The following is a 26973-nucleotide window of genomic DNA, read 5'->3' on the forward strand; positions in this document are numbered from 1 at the left end:
CAAAGGTTTTGAAATCAGTTTTGAAATCAGTTTTGACATGTCGTTTTGAAAATGCCCATGAAATGAAAGAATGCCCTGCAAATTCACAATTTCAACCCATTTACTTATGAGTACAAATTATGGATTCCAGTGAATGACAAAACATCGTCACCTACAGTATCCTTCCTGAATTTTGCCATGCATAGTACACAAGGAAAACAGAGAAAGCATTTTGGGAAGAAACCTTTACATATGACACCAAGTGGAGAAAGTTGTTCATGGTTATGGCTGTGTATTGCAAGTGATACACAATATGCCATTAATTCCATGCCTTAGACCCTAAAGACAGTTATAACTAATAATTATTCTTAGTCTAAACCAGTAATCATGGATAACTTTTGGGGAAGGATGTCTGGCCCATATATGTATATATAAATGTGGCTTAACAATGAATATAACTAGGAGAAGGATGCATTGCTAACTTAAAACCATTAGGATTCAGTTATCTAAGATTTATATTGAATAGTTTAGTTGAAGAAATCTGATATATAACTGGCATAGCTAGAGCATAAACTGGACCTTCTTTTCTTCTCTCTTTGTGAAAACAAAATTTTCGTGGAGAAACTAAACCAGAACAGACTACAGAGCAATGGGCAATAAGCCCGCTGGATTAATCAACTAAGGAAAGCTATTTAAAGCAGCAAACAAGCAACAACTTCAACTACCACAATAATTACAGAATAACACTAAGATACAGCAGCACTACAATTTGAAAATAAGCAAACAATGGAAAACCGTAGGATGGTTACTGGTTTGAAAGCAAGAAGATATATGTAAGGAAAAAGAAACAAACCTCTGATGCCAAATCATCAAACCTGTTGTTGAAGACTTGACAGTATCTTTGTTTGTTCTGCAAGCATTTGTTCCAGCTCAGAAACATCATGCCTGCAAATGAACTTTTATTAAACAATCAGAATGTTACTATATCCCAAATTAAGTCGGTTATCCTAACTACGTCGGGTTGGGTTTTACTTTGGATTTTCATATCAGAAACGATTTAATAATAAATTGATGTATTGGACTGGGTTTGTTCCTTCTGATGCTACAAAAACAATGACCAATATAAGTCATCCTGAGATCATTGACTGATTGATTTCCTAATGGCTTATCTTCAATCAATTCTAACAGCAAATAACAGCAAAAATAGGCTCAAACCTTGCTTCAAACATCTGAATTATCAAAGGACAAAATTCAATAAAGAAAATTGAAACAATTTCGTTATGAAACCCAAAGCATTATATCATATAGTTAAAAATTCTAACTTGAACTGAAAAACTGACAGAAAGCTAAATAAGTAAATATCAATTGGTGCTAACAGATTTTGAAGACCTTGCAAATCATGTTCCTACATAATGCTATCAGTCAATCAAAAGAAATAAAAAAAAAAACTTAGAAAAACATCAATGAAGATAGGAAACGGCAACCTGATTTAAGCATAAAAGATTAACAGTTTGGCCTGATCAAGTCTAGTCTCATAAACCCCATATTTTCCACTGAAAACCATAACGAGTACAGTTCACAAAATAACAACAAAGATGAATAAAATTACCAGCCCAACCTCTTTTCTTGTTTCCAGTACAAACCTCTCCCCCTTCAATATGTACAACCTCCAGATTAAGCACAGACTACAAAAATAAAAAACCAAATTCAACCTATGAACAATTCAATCAAAAAGACCTCAATGTAGGCTAGAAGCAGAGGCATATATATATATATATATATATATATATATATATATAAATATATATATATTTATATAGTTGTCGATACAAACCACAATTTGTTGTCAATCACCAAAATCTGCTTAAAACTTGACCATCTAAGTACCGAGACAAAGCTAAACTGTCTATCCTAATACTGCAATGTGCACTCATATACTCACTATCTTAAAACACAAAACACACTTGCAAAGTTTGTAATAAATGTGCATTGCTCACAGCTCAAAAAGCCAAAAAAAAGAAAGAAAGAAAAGTAGCATTCCTGATTTTCAGATAATCTTGACAAGAGGACGTTCAATTTTCACTCTTTCTGCTTCTCTAAAGCAAAGAAGAGAGCAATTGCAAGCAAGTAAGGTAATTTTTCCCCCAACTGCAAAGCCAAAGCAAAACCTAATTGAGATCTGCAAACCTAAATTCCACAGAATCATTTAACTATGCACACACACACACTGTTCTCAAAGTAAATAAATTGAAAGGGTGCCAAGGACCAACCGGAGCTGTAGAGGCCATGGCCGACGAAGAAAATCAACCAAACAACAAGACAAATATAAATACCGCAGTAGGGAATGAGATCTGGCGGCTCTGTTTCGGTGGAGCCCGTGCTTCACCGCCATTGCTAATCGATACCTGGAATTCAATCAGCTTCAATAGAAAGGAAAAAAAGAAAGAAAAGGGATTCATTCCCTATTGGATAGAGCGATGTGGTGGTCAGAGAATCAGAATCCATCGGTAAAGTAAAACATGAGTGAACCCAGGTGGAGGAGATGTGGGGATTTGGGTCGGTATATCGGGGAAGAAAGTGGAGTGAACCAGATGGAAGACTGAGAGAAAGGTTTCACGAGAAAGAGAGAGAGAGAGAGAGAGAGAGAGAGAGTGAGTGTGTCGAGAAACCATAGATTGCAGATTGATGATATCGAATATGCCATTGCTAAACCTCCAGGGAAAAACCTCCAACTGAACACTACCTTCAGAGAGAATGGGCTAGGATTGGGGGTTAGGGTTATGAGGTAGAAGGTCTTGGGGGACTGTTTGGGGGGAGAGGTCGAGAAATTGAAGTTCTTTCGGGGCTAGATCCATGGTTGATTCAAGATAGCTCGAAGCTTTAGGGCCAAAGATCGAAAATTTGGGGGAGATTTGGAGAGAGAGAGAGAGAGAGAGAGAGAGAGGGCAGAAAGAGGGATATTAGGAACGGAAGAAAGATAGTAGAAGAAGAAGACGAACGAGAGGTGGCATAAGAAAGGTGGAGTGAACCTTGATCGAGAGTATTGATTTCAATAAAGACTACATAAGTTGTTTAGCACTTTAGTGGGAGACTTCAAGTTTCTCCAACAACAGAAAATTAATGGACCGTTGTATGAGTATATGATTACAAAACAGGCTGAGAGGGAAAATTTTCCGCCTGTGACTCGTTTCATTTGAGTTAAATTAATTTTGCCACGCTGTGCAATTTGCTTCCATGCTCAGACAACAGAACTATGACAATCTGTTGTGTAAATTTGTGCAACTTGCACTAGGTGTACCTAGAGGATTTCTCAAGGTTCATGCAACATTCATTATACAACAGATATCAAAAAAACGGTTGTGTGAATAATTCAAATAGAGGTCCTTCTGGGAGGGAATTATGTGCTCATTTCCCTCCATCTAGGCCTCATATTCACACAACGGAAACTTCTTAACTCAGTTGTGCAATACCTTCCTAAGAAAAAAGTTTTCAATTTTCTTACATTCACACAACAGAAAAATATTTGTACCGTTGTATGATAGAGTTTGTGTTAACACACAACAGCAAATTTTAGTTCTGTTGTGTGATGAGTGTTGTGTGTTTCGATTTTTGTAGTAGTGAGAGGATGGAAAGGAAAATGGAAAGGAAGTGGAGAGACAAAGAAGATGGAATGGATGAAGGAATGTGTATAGGAAAATGGAAAGAAAATGGAGAGACAAAGAAGATGGAATGGATGAAGGAATGTGTGTAGGAAAATGGAAAGAAAATGGAGAGACAAAGAAGATGGAATGGATGAAGGAATGTGTGTAGGAAAATGGAAAGAAAATAGAGAGACAAAGAAGATGGAATGGATGAAGGAATATGTTTTAGAATGAGAGGAGAAGGTGTTTATATAGGGAAGAAAAAGAAGAGTGAAATGATGAGTGGAAGAAAAATAATGAAAGTGGAGTATGAAAGTGATTTGTAAAATATGGAAAAGATAGAGAAATGATGAAATGAAAGCAAAGCATGAAGGTGCAGAAACATGGAAGTGATGATGATTTATTAAAGAGATTGTAGTAGAAAAATATATCCAAGAAAAGCATTAGCTTTCTTCATGTGGGTAGGAAACATGAACATGTGAATATTGAGCTGGTTTTAGGTCAGTTTCTGCCCCTTTATTCCTTCAATTATTTCTCTAACAAGACTTCATTATATGCCTTCGACTTCTTCATATGAAATGTTCCTCTATGAGTGTCGATCATCCTGACAAATTTTCAGAGTTTTATTCCATGGGGTTGGGCCGAAAATACTGCTGGACCTCTTACAGGTCCAGTTTTCCAGTTTTGCTTATGTAGAAAATTGGACTGATTGTTTGAAGGCCTTCCACTCAAAATTATCTCTGGCACTCTTCATAAGAAATGATCCTTGGGCTTTCTAGATTGAATCTGGAAAGTTTCAACTCATTTGAAGTTCGGATGGTTAGTCTTCCACCCCTCATTTCTTGTCTAGCTCGCTTTCTCATTGGCTCAATTTCTCCAAGACACGCTTTGTCAGGCCAAAATGCTCATTTTGGGGCCAAACAGCTCATTTCATCATTATCTACTCCAATGTACCTAAAAAAATAGAAATTGAGTTAAAAATCGATTCGTTAAGGAATTAACTAAGCAAAATGTGAGGAATTAACTATTAAAATACCACATTAAAATGCTCCTATCATTTTGTGGTTGCAAAAATTTTTCGAGCACCCAAATGGGAACGACGGCTCTTTTGGGTCGTTGATAACTGCCTTAAAGCTAGTACAGTTCAAGTTGGACAGATTCAATTCATCCATTGGTTTAAGCAAGTTAGATACCTTAACGATCATCAATTTGGCTGAAAATTTGCAGAGATGATCTATACATTAGTACCTAAAAACTAAACCGTCGAGATGTGGATATGCGACCGAAAAGTGACCTTAAACTCTAAATCCGCATATTAATTTCAAAGCGGAGCTCCGCTACACACACATATACACACAACTCTCTATCCAAGACCTTGATTCACATAACATTATATTTATGCTATAAAGCACCAGCACAACATGCAGCAGCTCTTCAACTCATGCAATTAATTAATTAATCTTCATAGTTGAAGCCCAAAATATTTTAGTCTAAAAAGACCTTGATTCACATAACATTATATTTAAGCTATAAAGTACTAGCACAACATGCAGCAGCTCTTCAACTCATGCAATTAATTAATTAATCTTCATAGTTGAAGCCCAAAATATTTTAGTCTAAAAAAGTTTTGAAAATAAGAACTTATCTCTTTCTTGAGGAATCAACTTTACAGGTATTTACAATGAATTGTTTCAGGGACGGATTCGGGGAGGTGTCGAGTCTAGGTAGCTACCTAAACTCGAAATTAATGATAAGCTATGGAAGTCTCTTTAGTCTTAGGGTTCTGAAGAATTCTTTTATGAAGGAGAGGGCAAGAGGGTTGGGTACAATACCCTGCACGTCATTTCTGTTCCTTCTCTCTAATAAAGAAGTCGCCTGGTAGTTTGAAATCTTTAATTAGGGATATGAGTCATAACTATATTTAAATACAATTAGATATAAATAACACTAGAAAGTATTCACACTCTATGGGTGTGGAGAAGTGGGTGGGTAGTTGGTTTTTGAAAATAATAAATTTTCTTATTAATTATTTATTTAAGTTTTAACTTTTTTATGCCTAGCAATTAGAAATATATAGATATATATATATATATATATATATAAAGTTATTTAATATTTTATGGGTATAAAAGTAAAAGACAATTAATATGCTCCGTCTAGATCAATTTTTTTTCTATTCTCCACAGTAGATGACTTTTAATAGAAAAAAATTGATATGTTTTTTTTTTTTGAGAATAAATGTCAACTCCATTAATAATAAGAAAGATTATAAAAGACAAATGTTGAAACTACATCATAAATGAAAAGTACGAAAATAAAACAATGAACATAGAACCTAGCAAAGATGCGATTAGATTCAAAAATGCATCTGAGGACACATCGGGTGTAAACCGTGCTATGTGAAAAGTTACTAATAGTATGACCGACCATAAAAGGGCAATCTTCTATCAAAGCAGCCGGTGGTTTGACCGACCAAGCAGATTCCTCGTACATCTTATGACGAAAAGAGAACAATCTTCCACCTAAGTTATCGATAGTGTGACCGACCACTAAAGGGCAATCTTCTAACAATATAACTGGTGATGTAACCATCCAAACATCTTCCACGTAAAAAGTACGCCAAACAGAGATCAATCTTCCACCAAAGTGACCTATGAAACAAAAAGATTAAAACCAAATAAAAATCAACCTCAAAGCCCACATCCAGGCCCAATACCAAGTCCAAACCCAGACTCGACCAATGATCCAGATCCAACCCCAACACCAGACCCAAATCTTGATCCGACCCGGATCCCAAATCCGGATCTTCAAACCAATCTGCACCATGCCATCGCGCGGCATCTTCAGCCCAGAAAAGCTTCTGACCATCGGCTCAACATCCGGCTATCTGTCGGCCTCCACACGCCTCTAGATGCTGCCCATATCAGCCTTCCAGACGCAAATCCAGGTCCGCCGTACACGACCACGACCAAGGACGAGGTTCCTTGCCTCCATTGCTGGCTGACAACCACTCGACCTGCTCACCACCTCGTCCACCGTACGACCCCTATCCACCACCAGAATCGGAAAACTATTCCACCATCCGATCCTCCAATGGCTTTGAGAATCACAATAATAACTCCGCCGCAAGGAAGAGAAACGAGGCAAACAACCTTCGCTGCTACACTAGATCCCCACCACGCCACCGAAGTCACCCAAGTCCTCCATATTCATGGAGGAAGTTTCAGGAGCAAACCTCGAGGACGGCCGCTCTCAACTCTAGCAGAGCACTAGGTAAGTCCAAATTAGAGATATGCTTTCTGATTAAAACAATTAATATGTTAATTATATTCCAAATTAGAATAGTTTTCGTTTAATTTTATTATGTCTTTAATAAATAGATTTGATAAATTAATCATATAAAATAATCCTAATAATAGATAATGATTTAATTTTTTTTTTTTTGGAATCAAAAGCATATATATAAAAAGTTAATATGGAGGGCAAGCTGACCCAGTTTCCTACAATCATACTTTAGTACCTCCAGAATATAGTCCGGAGGATAATCAAACCATGATTCACCTATACTGGCCTCATAGGCAACATTGGCTAGATGGTGAGCTACTCGATTACACAATCTGGGGGTATGCTGCACACTGACATTGGACAGCAGGGCAATGCTACTTCGAATATCATCAATGAGACCTTCTGTATTAATATGAGTAAAGTGCCTATCTGCAATATCAGACATAGCTGCGAGGCAGTCCGTTTCAATCACCACATTACTAACCTGTAAGGCTTTCAACATTTCAAGGCCTTCCTTGATGGCCCAAAGTTCTACCTGTTTTGCTTAGGCGACTGAATGAATAAGGAATGCGAAAGCAGCTTTGAACTTCCCTATGTCATCTCTCAATATGCCACCAACACCTCCATGATGTATTTGGTGTACGAAGCTTCCATCAACATTAAGTTTCCATTGACTTCGAGCCACCGGTTTCCAGACAGGCCTACTCTTCAGTTGCTTTGAGTTTTTTGTCGAATTTCCTTTATCAAACTCTGTGAGCCATGCAAGAGAGCTAAGCACCAAATTACTTGCAGGTTGGCTAGTATTATGCCAAAACATGTTATTTTTGTTCTTCCATATGGCATGAAGTACCATTATGAGCTTTGCAAGAACCTCGTTCTTAAGATGCAAGGCATGATCAAGCATCTATTCCTTGAAATCTATGCTAGGCAACAAACTTCTGCCCAAGTTAAATGGAGGTGCAGCTAAAATGGAAATTGCAGTGGGACACTTACAGAAAATGTGTGCAGTGTCTTCATATGGATGTGGACATAAGAGACAGTGTAGGTCACCAGTATACCCTTTAGTACTGAGCGTTGCCCGAGTTGGTAACAGATTTGAGCAAGCCCTCCATATGCACATTTTAACTTTGCCTGGCACCTTTGCACGCCAAATTCTTTTCCATAATTCCTGAAAAGGATTACCCCGGGATGTGGAAGCAAGCACATTTTCTAGCACTTTGATTCTGGCAATCCAGTAAGCGGTTTTGATAGAGTAAAAACCCATCTTTAAAGTGCTCCAACACAGTTTATCCTCTATATTTCTACAACTAAGAGGAATACATAGTACCTATTGAGCAATTACAGGTGGGAAGATGGCATGCATGGCAGCGGGTATCCATTGTCTTGTGCTAGAGTCAATCAAGTCGGATACAAGTTCAAAAACACAATCCAGTGGTTTATGAACTAGGAATTGTTGGTAGTTTGGGATCCACCTATCTTTCTAGATGTTGACTTGAGAACCATTACTAATGCTCCATTGTACTCCTGCTTTTAGGACTGGCCTTTCATTAAGGATGGTTTCCAAGAGGAAGATGGAGAGTCTCCAAGTTTTGCCTCGCAAAAAGAGCTATTGGGGTAGTACCGGGCCTTAAAACAGTTTTGCAATCAATGAGTGTGGGTTGGACACCAACCTCCATCTCTGTTTAGCAAGCATGGCAAGATTGTAGGCATATATATTTTTAAAACCCATTCCACCTTCAGGCTTTGTCAAACAGAGCGTTTCCCAGCTTCTCCAATGGATTTTCTTTTTCTCATCTATGCCTCCCCAAAAGAATGAGGCACAAAGTTGATGGATATCATCACAAAGGCTTTTAGGTAACAAGTAACAGTTCATTGCATACAAGGGCATGGTTTGCGCTACTACTTAATTTTATGAGGATCTCCTTACCTGCTGTACTTAGAATTTTCGCTTTCCAACTCACAAGTTTCTTAGTGAGCTTCTCCTTGATGTACTCAAATATAGCAGACTTGGACTTCCCTACTCTCATAGGTAATCACATGTATCTATCATGCTCTTTGACATATTTGACTTCAAGTAGAGCAGCAATTTCTCTTTATCTGTCAACATTAACATTATTACTGAAGACGACACTACTCTTCTGGAAGTTTACTATCTAACCAGAGGCCTTCTCATAAATATTCAAAATTTTCCTATATTGTAAGGACTCCTCATTTGTAGCTGAACCAAAAAGAAAACTGTACCTACATGTGCCGGAATGAGCATAATTAGCTATAATGAGCCACGCTCATGGTACCGCCAGAGGTACCGACTCCCACCAAGGGGGTAACCTGCGAAGGCACGGCCAGGCGGGCTACCGTTCGAGCCCTGGATTGCCCCCAGATCACCGCTGACGCGCCGCATCAAGATAGCATCAGAAGCTCCAGACGCTGGGAATCGAAGCACATCAGTCCCACATCGGAAACAAGAAGAAGATCAACCTCTTCCTCACCTATAAAAGGTTCTCTCATCTCTCCTCATTAATTACGCAATCACTACTCATTTATTGTTATGCTGCCCATATACAGTGACTGACTTAGGCATCAGAGAAGTGAAGACCGCCCAACGCGGTCTCCCTCTGACGCCCTGTCTCTCGTGTTGCAGTAAACGGAAGTCATCTAATCCTCGGAGTAGTGGTCCGCCCACCGGACCCGCGTTAAACAAAGAGTCGACTACCGCCGAACTTGAGCATTAACATAAACTGTCATCTGCAAAGAAAAGATGGTGCAGTGTAGGAGCTTGAGGGCACATGGTAAGACCCTGAATATTATGTTGATGCACTGCCTTTGAGATTAAAGCTGACAAACCTTCACTATGTAAGATGAATAGATAGGGTGATAGTGGATCTCCCTGTCTAATGCCCTGAGTAGGTGTAATCAGAGGATAAGGTTCCCCATGAAACAATATAGAATATCCCATAGATGTTACAAACTTCATAATGAATTGTATCCATTGAGAGGCAAACCCTAGTTTTGTTCGATAGCATGAATTTCCAGTCAAGCCTATCATAAGCTTTACTTATAACAAGTTTGAGAGAGAAGAAACCTGATTCCTGGTGTCTCACTTTGTGCATGAAGTGTGCTGTTCAGTCGCCACTAAAGTGTTGTCTGAAATCAATCTACTCGGAACATACACACTTTGCAAAGGTGATACTATCTCAGGAAGCCACATCTTTAATTCATAGTACTCTTATCGAAATGAGAATTAAACCACATAAGTTAAAGAACTTTTTGTTGGTCTTCACGTTTGCCAACACTTTTTTGTCTTCTGAAATCTTGATAACACACACCTGTACTTGTGATGAATCAATCACATAACAAAAGACTGAAAACATTTCTGTCGTGTGAATGTAATCAGACGACAGAGTTTCTACGTCGTCTGATTGGACAAGAGATGTCAGCGCCTCAGGAGACAGAAATTTGTGCAATCAGACGACGTAGATTATCTGTGATCTGATTAACTAAATGGCATAATGTGTTTCCAGATGTTAGTTAGGCTAGCCAGTCAACTAGTCATGGCTAACCAACAAAAATTTTGATATATAGCACAATTGATTTACTTGTAGGAAACCTCATATATAAATTATTTTCTAGAAACATTGTATAAATCCAACTAGGACTTTGATAGTTTATGATTGCATTATAAACATTATATAGAACTATATATTTGCATGTGTAAACTCAATAATTTCTCATAGAACTTTAAGTCCAAAGGGTTTTGCTCTGCTATGGTTTCGTGGCCGCAAAAATTCTTCGAGCACCCAAATAGGAACGGTGGCTCTTTTGGGTTGTTGATAACTGCCTTAAAGCTAGTACAGTTCAAGTTGGACAGATTTAATTCATCCATTGGTTTAAGCGAGTTAGATACCTTAACGATCATCAATTTGGCTGAAAATTTGCAGAGATGATTGATAGAAGCATTTTAATGTGGTATTTTAATAGTTAATTCCTCACATTTTGCTTAGTTAATTCCTTAACGAATCGATTTTTAACTCAATTTCTATTTTCTTAGGTACATTGGAGTAAATGATGGTGAAATGAGCATTAGGTCCACACTTACCTATAAATGGTGGAGAAAAATGGAAATGTACTAAAATGTCAATTTTACACATTTTCCTACTCCAGCTAGGAGAAACCAAGCCAAGCAAGGAAGAAAGAGCAGACGCCTGACCAAATGAACTTCAAATGAGCTGAAACTTTCCAGATCCATTATAGACACCCAAAGGAACATTTTATATGAAGAGTGAAAGATCCAGATAGAAGTGGAAGGCCTTCAAAAGATCGGTCCAAAGTTCTGACTAAAAGACGAAAACTGAAAGTCGGACCTGAACGCATTCTGGAAGCATTTCCGGCCAAAATACCTTTCTAAAACATCTGAAATTTTACCAGGGTAATCTAAATTCATGGGGGAGTATTTGTTATGAAGAAGTCACGGGAAGAATCTAAACTTTCGGTGGAGATAAAATTGAAGTAAGAAATGAGCAGAAAATCCACCATCATCATCACCCAAAAAAAAACCTAATTCCATGTTTTAGGGTGTAATCATCATGTTTTCTCCATCATTACTCACCCTAATTTACTCCATATTTCCATCATCATGTTTTCTCCATCATTATTTACCCTAATTTACTCAATCTTTTCCAATTTCACTCTCCTTTCTCTTCCCTATATAAACACCTTCTCCTCTCACTCTCAAAAACACACATTCCTTGATCCATTTCATCTCCTTGTCTCACCATTTCCTCTCCATTTTCCTTAGTTATCACTTCCTCTCTTCTCATTCTCTCACACATCTCTTCCATCACATATACACACCATCCACTGCCCTAAATCAGAAACCACGCCTCCATACTCTCCCCTCATCATAGCTCATGAGATCCCTACTCCAAGGAGAAGCCGTAGCCTCCATCTTCCATCAAATCATCTTCCATCATCTTGTCGTACTCCTGCTTTGAAGACGCCTCAAGCTTTCTTGAAGAATAATCAAAGTGAGATCGTGATATCTACTACCTTCTACGGTTTATTCCTTTTGTACTTTTCGAATTCAATATGTATATGTTTTTGGATTTCCAAACTATGAGTGAGTAATTTTCTTGTTGAGAACTAGTATGAAACCCTAGTTATGTGATGGATATTTAGCTTTTGAATCTCTTTTTCGATTACAAGATTTTGTGAATGCTTTGTTTGGTTTTGTTTTATAAAATCTTTTATATGTTTATGTCTTAGATTGATCATCTAAAATATGAGCATGTAATTGGAGCTAGTTTTAAGGTGCAGTGCGTTCATGATCTTAAAACACTCAAGTAGTAAAGCCTACATGTTAGGTGAAATCAAACAAACAGAATGCATGCTAGGATGGCGTTCCTCACTAGTTTTGTACTCTAAAATCAATCTTTCCAAAGAGCTTAATGTGTTTATGTGTACTTAATGAGTTAATTTGATAGGGTAGCGTTCTACACCTTAATTGTATATAAGCAAGCTTAGGATGCAGTGCGTTCACGGTTCTAAGTAATTTTGGGAAAAATAAGGCTTTAGCGGCGATCCTAAAGTTCTTGATTGGTTTCATTCACATGCCTTAGTAATTGAAGATTAGGTTAAATTGTCTTTCTCTGATCATAACTAGTGGTGGATTACGAAGTTCTCAACGTTCATACATTTGATTTAGAATCCCTAAAAATTGCAACATTTTATTTCCTTTATTATTGCTTGCGTTTTGAAAATCCCAAACCCCCCATTTCATTTAGTTTTTGCGTCAACTTTATTTCTCTTTTCTTTCTTTAGTTTTTGATAGTTTTGTTCAATTAGTGCAATTTGTGAAAGTACCCTCAATCCCCGGACTGAACGATCCCTGCTTATCCTATACTAACAATTGTCTTTTGCAGGGTAATTTTGTGCGCTTAATTCAGGCGTACCAATTTTTGGCGCCGTTGCCGGGGATTGAAAAATCCCTAGCAAGTTGCGTTAATTTTTGTTTAATTTTTATTTGATTTGATTTTATTTTTTTATTGCTTTTAAAACGTGTAAAATATTAACTTTGAGTTCTAGTTCGATTTTATGTGTGAATCATAACGGAATAGGTGAAGGATTCTTTTGTTAATTCTTGTCTTAACCCCCATTGTTCAGCTAGATTCATCTTAGTAAGATACGGTGTCTAGGCTGATTGGATACGAGAAGTGCTAGCAAAGGGTCTCGTCCCCTGCTAAACAAGTGAGCTGAGCTCCGCCAAAATCGTTCCTCTACTACCTGGCTGTGTCCCAAAAGAGTTATCGAATGCTTTGGGTTGAGGGCGACAATTATTAACATTTGAAACATCTTGGGCCGCACATCCAAACCTTGATTCAAACTTAATCTCGAACTTTTTCTCTTCACATAAACCAACGTGTAATCTAACTTAAGATAGTACTTTTCTTAAAAATTCATTGTCTTATTACACTTGTGTTTCATTCCATTACTTCTTACTAACTTCATCTTATCTCTTCCCGTTGAAGGAACTTTGTATGCATACACGAAACAATCCTCAAGGAGCCTTGATACCTCTTGATAACGAGCTAGAGAAGAGCTTGAAATTAAGGAAGAACGAACAAGGGCAAACGTCACAAGTGCAAACCCAAGACATCACCAAGGAACTTGAAGATGTTGAAATAGAAATTCCACCACCAAATTCACCTCAACGTTTTGAGGAAGAAGAGCAAGAACCAATGGCAAGTATAAGGCAACTCTCATCCACCAATGCAGGAAACACCATCCCAACATGCATCACCTATCCTGCAGTTGCAGCGGGAAAGGAAGCAGACTTTGAATTGAAATCAAGTCTTCTCCATAGGCTTCCAATGTTCCATGGTCTCTCTAGTGAATATCCTATCAAACATTTGAACGAGTTTCAGTTTGTTTGTGTGAGCATGTGCCCCAAGGAAGCAGATTTGCAAATTCTGAAGCTTAAGACATTCCCTTTCTCACTTATGGATCGAGCAAAAGATTGGTTATATGAGCTGCCTTCTGGACACATCAACAGTTGGGAGGCATTGACTAGGGCATTCTTGGATAAGTATTTCCCTACCTCTCGTGTGACAGTGCTTAGGAAGCAGATCACAGGTATTCAGCAAAAACATGATGAATCATTCCATGCATATTATGAAAGGTATAAGGCACTTTTGGTGCAATGTCCTCAACATGGGATGAAGGACGAGAACTTGCTCCAATACTTTTATGAAGGTCTCACGCCTCTTGAAAGACAAATGCTTGATGCAGCAAGTGGTGGATCATTCATCGACAAGTCACTTGCGGCTGCTAAGGAATTGCTTGAGAATAGAGCCCTCACAGCTCAGCAATATGATGGCTTAAGCTCTACACGTACAAAAGTCAACGAGGTAAATAGTCATCTTGAAGATAAAATTAATAAGCTTACTTCACTTGTGTCTCAGGTCTTGACAACAAAGGGACAAGGAATGGCCATGGCATGTGGAGTATGCTCCATGCAAGGACATGAGACTGATCAATGCCCACAACTCATGGGAGGTGAAGAATGGGAGCAAGCCAACGCCATAGGTTTTCAAGGAGGCCAAGGAGGACAAAAATACGATCCATTCTCCAACACCTATAATGCTGGACTTAGGGATCATCCTAACTTTAGGTGGAGGAATAATGACAATGTGCAAGGACCTCCTCAATCTCAGAACTTCAACCGTGGACCACCAGGCTTTTATCAGAAGCCTCAGGCTTTTCCTAACTCTGCTCCTTTTAATAATTCTCAAAGTTCTAATAATGCTGCTAATTATGATGAGATTATTAAAACTTTGACTACTTCTACTCAATCCTTATTGCAGACTCAACAAAATACTTCGATCCAGATGAACACCATGAGCAAGGATGTTGAGGAGTTAAAAAAGCAGATGGGTCAAATGATAGGTGCCATGAACAAATTCCATGAGCAAGGAAAGCTCCCAAGTCAAACAGTTCCAAATCCAAAGGGAGGATTCGAAACTGCCAAAGCTATCACCACCAGAAGTGGCAAGACCCTCAGGGATGCCCCAAAAGCCCAAAAGGATGTCCATATGGATGTTGAAGAAGAAGAAAAGGACCCTGCAACGTCCAAGAAGGAGTTGAAGGCATCACCTAACTCTGAGCAACAGCTGAAACAAAAAGGTAATGATTCTAACTTGTCAAATTCAGTTGTTACTAACTACTCTACTCCTATGCCTTTCCCAAATAGATTTGCTCACTCTAAAAAGGATGAAAGTGAGAAAGCTATCTTGGAGACATTCAAGAAGGTCCAAGTGAATATACCTCTTCTTGAGGCCATCAAGCAAGTTCCAAAGTATGCTAAGTTCTTGAAAGAGCTATGTACTACAAGAAAGAGGCTGCGTGAAAAAGAGGTAGTGAAGGTAAGTGAGAATGTCTCAGCTGTGATCCAAAGAAAGCTCCCTCCAAAGTGCAAGGACCCCGGAAGTTTCACCATTCCATGCGTAATTGGTAACAACAGGTTTGAGAATGCTATGCTAGATTTAGGTGCATCAATAAATGTCATGCCTTATTCTATTTATGCATCTTTAGATCTAGGAGAGCTAAAAACTGATAATGTTATCATTCAATTAGCGGATAGGTCTAAAGCATACCCTAAAGGTTTAGTAGAGGATGTTCTTGTTCAAGTAAATCATCTTATATTCCCTGCTGACTTTTATGTGCTTGACATGGATGAACCTTCTTTAAATTGCACTCCATTATTGCTTGGACATCCATTTATGAGAACTGCTAGAACCAAGATTGATGTCTACGCCGGATCATTAACAATGGAATTTGATGGTGATGTTATAGGCTTCAACATCTTTGAAGCCATGAGGTACCCTTTGGATGCTTCTTATTCATGTTTTTCTATTGATGTGTTAGATTCACTTGCGCAGAAATTCCTTGATGCATTGAATGAAGATGTGTTGCAAACCACTGTTGAACAAGGAGTAGGATGGAGTAGCAGTTGGGAGGGAAAAGGTGGTGAACTAAAGAAAGTTGCACCAAAGGATCTTGAAACATCATTTGGGGACAATGTCTTGGAAACTGTGGCCTCTCTTGAAGCTATGCCACGCTTAAGGTATTCTAACTTTGAGTCCATTCAGTTATCTGCTAATAAACCCTTGCCTTATGTGATTCAAGCCCCTGTACTTGAGCTTAAGTCACTTCCAGATCACCTGAAATACGTTTATTTGGGAGATGACGAGACCTTGCCTGTGATTGTGTCCTCTACGTTGTCAAAGGAGCAAGAGAAGAGACTTGTGGATGTTTTGAAAGAGCATAAGACTGCTATTGGTTGGACATTGGCTGACATCAAGGGAATTAGTCCAGCTGCTTGTGTTCATAGGATACTTCTTGAGGAGGGAGCTAAGCCAAGTAGAGATGCTCAACGTCGTCTTAATCCCCCAATGAAGGAAGTGGTGAAGAAGGAGGTCATCAAACTCCTCGACTGTGGCATCATATATCCCATCTCAGACTCCAAATGGGTGTCACCGGTCCAAGTGGTGCCTAAGAAGAGTGGAATAACGGTTGTGAAAAATGAACAAAATGAGCTTGTGCCCCAAAGAATCGTAACTGGCCACAGAGTTTGCATTGATTATAGGAAGCTCAACACCACCACAAGGAAAGATCACTTCCCTTTGCCATTCATCGACCAAATGCTTGAGAGGTTAGCTGGTCATTCATTCTATTGTTTTCTTGATGGATATTCTGGTTATAATCAAATTGCAATTGCTCATGAAGATTAAGAGAAAACAACTTTTACTTGTCCTTTTGGCACATTTGCATATCGTAGAATGCCCTTTGGTCTTTGTAATGCCCCTGGTACTTTCCAACGTTGCATGCTTGCTATTTTCTCTGATTATATTGAAAAAATCATTGACGTTTTCATGGATGATTTTAGTGTTTTTGGAATGAGCTTTGATGATTGCTTGCATAACTTGGATTTGATTTTGAAACGATGCATTGAGACCAACCTTGTTTTGAATTGGGAAAAGTGTCACTTTATGGTGACACAAGGTATAGTGTTAGGTCACATTGTGTCTGCTGAGGGAATAGAGGTTGATAAAGCAAAAGTGGATCTTGTGCGCTGCTTACCCTCTCCCACTTCTGTGAGAGAGGTTCGCTCTTTTCTAGGACATGCAGGGTTCTACAGGCATTTTATCAAGGATTTCTCAAAGATCTCAAGGCCCTTATGCACACTTTTGCAAAAGGATGTGGTGTTCAAGTGGACAAAGGAGTGTCAAGAAGCCTTTGACACATTGAAAGCAGCCTTGACATCTGCACCCATCATGATGCCCCCAGATTGGACTCTTCCTTTTGAAATCATGTGTGATGCATCAGACTATGCAGTTGGAGCTGTTCTTGGACAAAGGAAGGAAAAGAAGCCTCATGCCATATACTATGCCTCAAGGACATTGAATGACGCTCAACTCAACTACTCAACAACTGAGAAAGAACTCCTTGCCGTGGTCTTTGCCCTAGATAAGTTTCGTTCATACTTACTTCAAACTAAAATTATTGTTTACACTGACCATGCTGCTTTGAAGTATTTGTTGTCAAAGAAAGAGGCGAAACCTAGGTTGATTAGATGGATTCTCTTGCTTCAAGAGTTTGATATCGAAATCAAGGACAAGAAATGGAGTGAAAACGTGGTTGCTGACCACCTGAGTAGGCTTGTGCATGAGGAGGATGTTCTACCCTTAGAGGAGAAATTTCCGGATGAACAACTCTTCGGAATTGAGGTAAGTATGCCTTGGTATGCTGATATTGTGAATTATCTAGTAACTAGGCAAATCCCAAACACTTTAACTCGTGCTCATCAAGAAAAACTTAAAAGTAGTGCTAAGCAATATGTGTGGGATGATCCTTACTTGTGGAAACATTGTTCTGATGGGTTGATAAGACGTTGTGTGAATGAATCTGAGTTTAATGACATATTAGCGTTTTGCCATTCTGAACATTGTGGAGGACATTTTGGTTCGAAAAAGACTGCTGCTAAAGTGTTAGAATCTGGTTTTTATTGGCCTTCTTTGTTTAAGGATGCTTATGCTTTTTGTATGAATTGTGATAGATGCCAAAGAACCGGAAATCTAGGACCTAGGAATCAAATGCCTTTAACTGGAATACTCATTGTTGAAATTTTTGATGTTTGGGGCATTGATTTTATGGGGCCCTTCCCATGTTCTAATGGTTTCCTTTATATCTTGCTTGCTGTGGATTATGTCTCAAAATGGGTGGAAGCAAAAGCCACCCGGACTAATGATTCTCGAATTGTTGCAGAATTTCTTAGGTCTAACATCTTTGCTAGGTTTGGAATGCCGAGAGCGATCATAAGTGATGGAGGATCTCACTTCTGCCATAAGTCAATTGAAGCTTTGCTCAAGAAGTATAATGTTACTCACAAGGTTTCCACACCTTATCACCCTCAGACAAGTGGGCAAGCTGAAGTGTCCAACAGACAAATCAAGCAGATTTTGGAGAAAACTGTTGGACCATCTAGGAAGGATTGGAGCCAACGAATTGATGATGCATTATGGGCATATAGGACAGCATATAAGACGCCTATAGGGATGTCACCCTTTAGGTTGGTGTATGGGAAAGCATGCCATCTACCCGTGGAATTAGAGCATAGGGCATGGTGGGCGGTTAAAGCCTTCAACATGGACCTAGATGAAGCTGGTTTGCATAGGAAGTTGCAAATTAATGAGTTGGAGGAGATACGGAATGATGCTTATGAGAGTGCACGCATTTACAAAGAAAAGACGAAGGCTTTCCACGATAAGCTGATTCGTGGGAAATCCTTTGTGGTTGGTCAGAAAGTTTTGTTGTTCCACTCTCGCCTCAAACTCTTCCCAGGTAAGTTACGATCTAGATGGGTTGGACCTTTTGTTGTTACTCATGTTTTTCCCCATGGTGCAGTTCAAATAAAGAGTGAAGTAACAAAGAATGAGTTCAAAGTGAATGGACATCGGCTCAAACCCTATTATGAAGCATTGGTGGGCAAAAAGGTGGAGGAAGTACCCCTCCAAGATGCACCACCTTCTGAAGCTTAATTGTAGGTACCGTCTGGCTGCAAGACGTAAAATACAAGCGCTACTTGGGAGGCAACCCAATTCAGAATATAATCAGATTTGCTTTCTCTTTCCCTAATTCTTTTTATTTTTCAGCTTTTCCCTTGTTTTTTTATTTTAGGATTTATATTTTTGTCTTTCATTTTGAGTCCTATAAATATTTTTTTTGTCTTTCATTTTTGAGTCCTATAAATTTAAAAAAAAAAAAACTGCATTCATTCAGTCTTATTAAATTCAGCTATTTACAAAAAAAAAAAATTAATAATAATACACTATACTAAGCCATGTCAGCAGCTCCGGATGAGTTGAGACTAAGCTCAAGAGAAATGCAAGAACCACCATTGTTGTCGTCCCAGCCACCGGAGTACCAACCATATGCGCTACCTTCCTCGGAAGTAGTCTTCGGGTTACCAAGGACGTTCTCACCGTGCATGGGGAACAGAGGAAGAGTCTCGACCTCCTGGTAATCTCCTCCTCGTTGTTCCATGAAAGATTGTCCTCCTGTTGTGCCAAAAGAGGTAGTACTGGTATTAGTGTTGAAGGGTGAGGAGGAATATGGGTCAACACCATAGCCGACACATGACCCAAAATTTAGATCAATAGATCCATCATCACCAGTAGGACCAGTGGAACCAAAGTTTAGGTCAATGGACCTACCATCATCAGTGGAGCTAGTGGATCCAAAATTGAGATCGAGAGATCCACCAACCCGAACTTTCCGAATTGGCCTCATCAGCTGCCTCTCTCGAGCTTTGAGGTTCTGGAACCAAAAGAAGACGTTCTTGTCCTCGATCTGCCCATACTGTTTCAGATGAAGGCAGATCTCTTGAATCTGCTCTGGAGTTGGGTACTTAAAACCCTTATCATAGTAAAGGCCCTTGAGGATTCTTAGTTGAGGCGGTGTGGGAGCCCACCGGTTATTAGTCGGCCTGATAGGCGTGTTGGCACTACTCCCGGCTGCTTGGTTGCTTCCTCCCTCCTCGGTTGGTTGTTGGGCTTGTAATTCCATTTGTTGCTGGGTTTGTAACTCCATTAGTTGCAGAGTTCGTGGTTCCATGTTGATGAGTTGAGAAAGTTGTGTTGGTGATCTAATTTTTCGAATGAAAGAAGAGATTGAATCTTCCTGATGGAAGAGAAGATCGGGAGGAGAAGGATTGAAATTGATGAAGAAAGGATTTGAGTTTCGAAAGAAAGGCTGAAGGGTTGAGAGAGAAAGGCTGGAACTCGGAAGAATTTTTTCTCTTGTGGAGTGAACAATCGCTCCCTCAGAATGCACCTATTTATAGAACGAGTGAGCAGATCTCCACCGTTGGATGGACTATCTCTGAGATTAAATCTACGCGTTGGATTAAAGTCACCCGAAAACATGGAAAAGCTGTTGGCGCGTGGAGGACACGTGGGGGAACCAAACGAATCTCGAGGAGCTGTGACAGACAAGCTACAGCCGAAAGCAGGTCTAATTGCCATAAATCCAGGAAAAGAAAGGACACGTGGGGGAACCAAACGAATCTTGAGGAGCTTTGACAGACAAGCTACAGCCGAAAGCAGGTCTAATTGCCATAAATCCAGGAAAAGAAAGGACACGTGGGGGAGTTTTTTTCATTTGCATACGTGTTTCTTGGGCCGTGAACTGTCATAACTCTTCTCCTTCCCGGAGAAGCTTTGTTAAAACCGTGTGCCTGTTGAGATTTCTACCCTATTGTGTGCTTTATATATACATCCTTTTTTGTCTCCTCCATATTTTACTAAGGTTTGTCTAAGCGTGCAGTTTCAAATTCCTTCTCCTTCCTCATGGTTCGAACCAAGGTTATCCCTCGCAGGGGCATCAATCAACGTTGTGTTCTCTCTCTGGAGGAAGAAGGTCGTCAAGCGGCCGCTTGCGCTGGCCTCACTCATCCTGGGGACCGTCTTCCTACACGTGAGCGTAGCCGCAGTCCCCCTCCTCTGCCTCGTCGCTCTCCCAGACTGCATCCCGGAGAGTCCTCTTCCTCACCAGCTGCTCGTGCTACTCGGCCTGTGGCCACCCTGGAAAGCTTGTCGGATTCGATTGATGATTTGCGTTCCTCTCTCCGCGATGGTATTATGGTGACAGATTGGAGAGTCACATGCATGATCGATTACATCTCTGAGATGAACTTCTCTTTGATCCGCTGTCACACTGCAATAAACAAGCTTGCTCAGGAAGTCAATAACTTGCAGAGTTATCCTCCTGGGTTTCCTCGCAAGGCCGCTACTGCATCACACCATGAGGACCCTCCTCAGGAGGCTGAAACCAGCAAGAGGGCTGCCACTCGCATGCATACCGCTCCTCCAAAGGAGTAAATGGAGGTACAAGTCTAGGCTGAAAGACTTTAAACATTAAGCGCTGCATGGGAGGCAACCCATTTCAACTGTAGCTGTGGTGGAACCATCAAACGCAGATTTGCTTTCTTGAACTCTTCCTTCTATTTTATTTTCATGAATTTTAAGTTGTTTTAGGTTTCGTTGTGTTAACTTTCTCTTCTATGCTTGATTTATGCTTTGCATGCTTTATATTTGTTTATACATTGAGGACAATGCATGAATTAAGTATGGGGGACGGATTATTTCTTTATTGTGTTTTTAGTAGTTAGTATATAAAGAAAAAAAAATTAAAAAATTAAAAAAAATGTTTATAACAAAAGAAAATGTTGTGATACACTAAGGTATATTGGATTAAACATAGTCTTGAAAAAGGGTAGCTGTTTCAGTCCCATTGCACATCGAGACTCCCTGTTCCCGTACCTAAGTGTTGAAATTAAATTAAATTGTGAAAAAAAAAAAAATGTTGGTTTTAGAGTCTTTTTGTTTGTTTGAGTCTTAGGATGCTCTTAACGTCTAGGATGAACATGTCTCTGAATTCATGGCTGAAGGTTTTCACAATCGAAATAGGACTTAATTGAATTCTGTGGTTAATCAACATTGTGATGCTTGTATGAAGATTTGAGATAGGATTGTAACTTGGTCCATTAAGCATGCTAGGATTAAGTCTGATTCATTTGACCCTAAGTGAGCTGTTGAGCTAAAATACTTTCTTTTCGAGTGCTTACTGATAAATTTAGAATTTCATGGCTGTATTTGCAAAACCTCATCATTCTTTGGAAATCCAATGATCATGTGCCATAGATTTTAATGGACTAGAGAATACTAGAACTCGACTGTTGTGACTGTCAAAACTTGTATGCCATAATATGCACTGATCCGGGATAGGATAGAAGGCATTAGGGTAACCACCATAGCCAAACAAGCATGTGTCCCCAATTGTGCCCGTCGTGGGACTCCTTAGAATGAACCCCTTTGAGCCTACGTTGAAAACATTTGTTTCATCACCCTCACTACCCTACCATGAGCTTAGTACAGGATATCTCTACCCTTGTCTTAGGGACTTAGTAGAGCATGACATAGTATGTAGGGGTGACGATGAAAGACAAGTGTGGGGTGGGGAAAATCCAAGAAAAAAAAAATGAAAGAAAATGCAAATGAAAAAGAAAGAAAGAAAAATGGCAAAAGAGAAGAAAAATTGAAAAGAAAACTCTTGGGAAATTGTTGAAGTGTGGTTTTGGACTTTCAAATTTGTAGAAGGCTCAAAGTTGAAAATTATGCCTTTGTCCATTCTCATGTTGGTGAGAGGAAGGTTGGCCCAAAACAATGATATTTGGTCTACAAAAATGATGACATAAGGTGGTCCTTATATGCTCTACTAGGTCCTTAGGATTTTTTGTATCCTTAATCTTCATTTCGAAAACCCTAGCTTAGCCCCATTACAACCTGTTTTAAGTGCTGACTTGATCCTTGAGATGGGCAGTCTTTGGTTAGTGGAGTCAGGTACGCAGTCGAGCTTATGGTTTAGGTCTATTTGTGTACTTAGTCATTTCATGAGGTCTTTAAAAAATTCTTCACAAAATGCGTTTATTGATGAAATATGCAAGTTGTTTGTTGCCTTACAATTTGTTCTCTTGCGTATACTTGAGTGTGAAGCTTTTAAGCATAGCCATTTCTGAGAGAAAAATCGAGAGTATGCCCTGTGAGTTTGGATTGGACTTGTTCGAAACATGCTATCATTCACTGTATAACTTAAGTTCTCCATATCTTGCTTAGTCATATGAATGTCACAGGTTTATTAACCATGGAATTATCTATGCAATTTTGATTAAGTGTTTAACGTGAAAGCCATGAGTTTGGAGTCTCTGAGACAACAGTTAGGGGCAGTAGAGTCATTTACTTTCTTTTTGTCACTTCTTTGTTCTGTTTTGTATTTTTGTTTTGGTAAGGGACTAGCAAAAGCTAAGTGTGGGGTAATTTGATAGAAGCATTTTAATGTGGTATTTTAATAGTTAATTCCTCACATTTTGCTTAGTTAATTCCTTAACGAATCGATTTTTAACTCAATTTCTATTTTCTTAGGTACACTGGAGTAAATGATGGTGAAATGAGCATTAGGTCCACACTTACCTATAAATGGTGGAGAAAAATGGAAATGTACTAAAATGTCAATTTTACACATTTTCCTACTCCAGCTAGGAGAAACCAAGCCAAGCAAGGAAGAAAGAGCGGACGCCTGACCAAATGAACTTCAAATGAGCTGAAACTTTCCAGATCCATTCTAGACACCCAAAGGAACATTTCATATGAAGAGTGAAAGATCCAGATAGAAGTGGAAGGCCTTCAAAAGATCGGTCCAAAGTTCTGACTAAAAGACGAAAACTGAAAGTCGGACCTGAACGCATTCTGGAAGCATTTCCGGCCAAAATACCTTTCTAAAACATCTGAAATTTTACCAGGGTAATCTACATTCATGGGGGAGTATTTGTTATGAAGAAGTCACGGGCAGAATCTAAACTTTCGGTGGAGATAAAATTGAAGTAAGAAATGAGCAGAAAATCCACCATCATCATCACCCAAAAAAAAACCTAATTCCATGTTTTAGGGTGTAATCATCATGTTTTCTCCATCATTACTCACCCTAATTTACTCCATATTTCCATCATCATGTTTTCTCCATCATTATTTACCCTAATTTACTCAATCTTTTCCAATTTCACTCTCCTTTCTCTTCCCTATATAAACACCTTCTCCTCTCACTCTCAAAAACACACATTCCTTGATCCATTTCATCTCCTTGTCTCACCATTTCCTCTCCATTTTCCTTAGTTATCACTTCCTCTCTTCTCATTCTCTCACACATCTCTTCCATCACATATACACACCATCCACTGCCCTAAATCAGAAACCACGCCTCCATACTCTCCCCTCATCATAGCTCATGAGATCCCTACTCCAAGGAGAAGCCGTAGCCTCCATCTTCCATCAAATCATCTTCCATCATCTTGTCGTACTCCTGCTTTGAAGACGCCTCAAGCTTTCTTGAAGAATAATCAAAGTGAGATCGTGATATCTACTACCTTCTACGTTATTCCTTTTGTACTTTTCGAATTCAATATGTATATGTTTTTGGATTTCCAAACTATGAGTGAGTAATTTTCTTGTTGAGAACTAGTATGAAACCCTAGTTATGTGATGGATATTTAGCTTTTGAATCTCTTTTTCGATTACAAGATTTTGTGAATGCTTTGTTTGGTTTTGTTTTATAAAATCTTTTATATGTTTATGTCTTAGATTGATCATCTAAAATATGAGCATGTAATTGGAGCTAGTTTTAAGGTGCAGTGCGTTCATGATCTTAAAACACTCAAGTAGTAAAGCCTACATGTTAGGTGAAATCAAACAAATAGAATGCATGCTAGGATGGCGTTCCTCACTAGTTTTGTACTCTAAAATCAATCTTTCCAAAGAGCTTAATGTGTTTATGTGTACTTAATGAGTTAATTTGATAGGGTAGCGTTCTACACCTTGATTGCATATAAGCAAGCTTAGGATGCAGTGCGTTCACGGTTCTAAGTAATTTTGGGAAAAATAAGGCTTTAGCGGCGATCCTAAAGTTCTTGATTGGTTTCATTCACATGCCTTAGTAATTGAAGATTAGGTTAAATTGTCTTTCTCTGATCATAACTAGTGGTGGATTACGAAGTTCTCAACGTTCATACATTTGATTTAGAATCCCTAAAAATTGCAACATTTTATTTCCTTTATTATTGCTTGCGTTTTGAAAATCCCAAACCCCCCATTTCATTTAGTTTTTGCGTCAACTTTATTTCTCTTTTCTTTCTTTAGTTTTTGACAGTTTTGTTCAATTAGTGCAATTTGTGAAAGTACCCTCAATCCCCGGACTGAACGATCCCTGCTTATCCTATACTAACAATTGTCTTTTGCAGTGTAATTTTGTGCGCTTAATTCAGGCGTACCAATGATCTATACATTAGTACCTTAAAACTAAACCATATATCGAGATGTGGATATGCGACCAAAAAGTGACCTTAAACTCTAAATCTGCACTTTAATTTCAAAGTAGAGCTCCGCTACACACACATATACACACAACTATCTATCCAATATCTTGATTCACATAACATTATATTTATGCTATAAAGTACTACCACAACATGCAGCAGCTCTTCAACTCATGCAATTAATTAACTAATCTTCATAGTTGAAGCTCAAAATATTTTAGTCCAAAAAAGTTTTGAAAATAGGAACTTATCTCTTTCTTGATGAATCAACTTTACGAGAATTTACAGATTCGGGGGGGGGGGGGGGGGGGGGGGGTGTTGAGTCTAGGCAGCTACCGGACTTCGAAACTAAAGATAAGCTATGGAAGTCTCTTTAGTCTTAGGGTTTTGCAGAATTCTTTTATGAATGAGAGGGCAAGAGGGTTGGGTGCAATACCCTGCATGTCATTTCTGTTTCTTCTCTCCAATAAAGAAGCCGCCTGGTAGTTTGAAATCTTTAATTAGGGATATGAGTCACAACTATATTTAAATACAATTATTTAAATACAATTAAATATAAATAACACTAGAAACTATTCACACACTATGAGTGTGGAAAAGTGGGTGGTCACCTGTCTAGAGGTGGGTAGTTAGTTTCTGAAAATAATAAATTTTCTTATTAATTATTTATTTAAGTTTTGATTTTTTTATGCCTAGCAATAAGAAATATATATATATATATATTAAGTTATTTAATATTTTAGGGGCATAAAAGTAAAAGACTATTAATATGCTCCGTCAAAGACTTCATCTAGATCAATTTTTTTTTCTTTTCTCCGCAGTGGATGAGTTTTAATTGAAAAACAATTAATAAGTTAAATTATATTCCAAATCAGAATAGGTTTCATTTAATTTCATTATATCTTTAATAAATAGATTTGATAAATTAATTAGAAAATTACGTATAAGTGTCAGTTTGAAACTTTAATTAGCCTTAAAGTCACCTAATTTTTTTGTACAAATAAGGCCACTTCCATCCACAGATTATTTCATCCATGACAATATTACCCTTCTACCTAAGAAGCCCAATTCCGTCAACCTAACATCGATCACATTTTGACAAAAAAAAAAATCGATCGCAAATCTCTCTCTCTCTCTCCCCTCAATAACAGATCTTTACGTTTTTGTCTCTGCTTCCAATTCCGGCGAACATCAGCAAGGCACAATCGGATCTTGCACCATCGTCGTCACCTTCGATTTCCAGAAAATGAAACTGATCAAAAAATTTTAGATCGAATGAAAATGAGAGAGGAGAAGGCATTGGCGCCAGTCTAATCGCTACATGATGTTTGTGATCGGAAAGGTGAGAGGAGGATCGCGACGATGAAGAAGTTGCATGATGAGGCGAGACGAGGCAGCCCAGGCATCGACAACGTCGTCTAGGGCTCAGTTTGGTGTTGACTCCTTCAAGCCTCCTGATTTTCATGCCCCCTGATTCTCATGTAGGTAATCACTATCCTAATTGCTGTGTTGAGTCTACGCAGCTACCGGACCTCGAAACTAAAGATAAGCTATGGAAGTCTCTTTAGTCTTAGGGTTCTGCAGAATGAAAGG

General features: G+C 38.8%; 1 non-coding gene across 1 annotated transcript; it reads right to left on the reverse strand.

Moving 5' to 3' along the window:
- Window positions 1-14011: 14011 nt before the first annotated feature.
- On the reverse strand, window positions 14012-14118 carry LOC112201203. The gene has a single exon (XR_002936659.1). It is a non-coding gene; the product is annotated as a small nucleolar RNA R71 (small nucleolar RNA).
- Between the last annotated feature and the right edge of the window lie 12855 nt (window positions 14119-26973).

This window comes from Rosa chinensis, chromosome 4 (genome assembly GCF_002994745.2).
Source record: "Rosa chinensis cultivar Old Blush chromosome 4, RchiOBHm-V2, whole genome shotgun sequence".
Classification (NCBI taxonomy): domain Eukaryota; kingdom Viridiplantae; phylum Streptophyta; class Magnoliopsida; order Rosales; family Rosaceae; genus Rosa; species Rosa chinensis.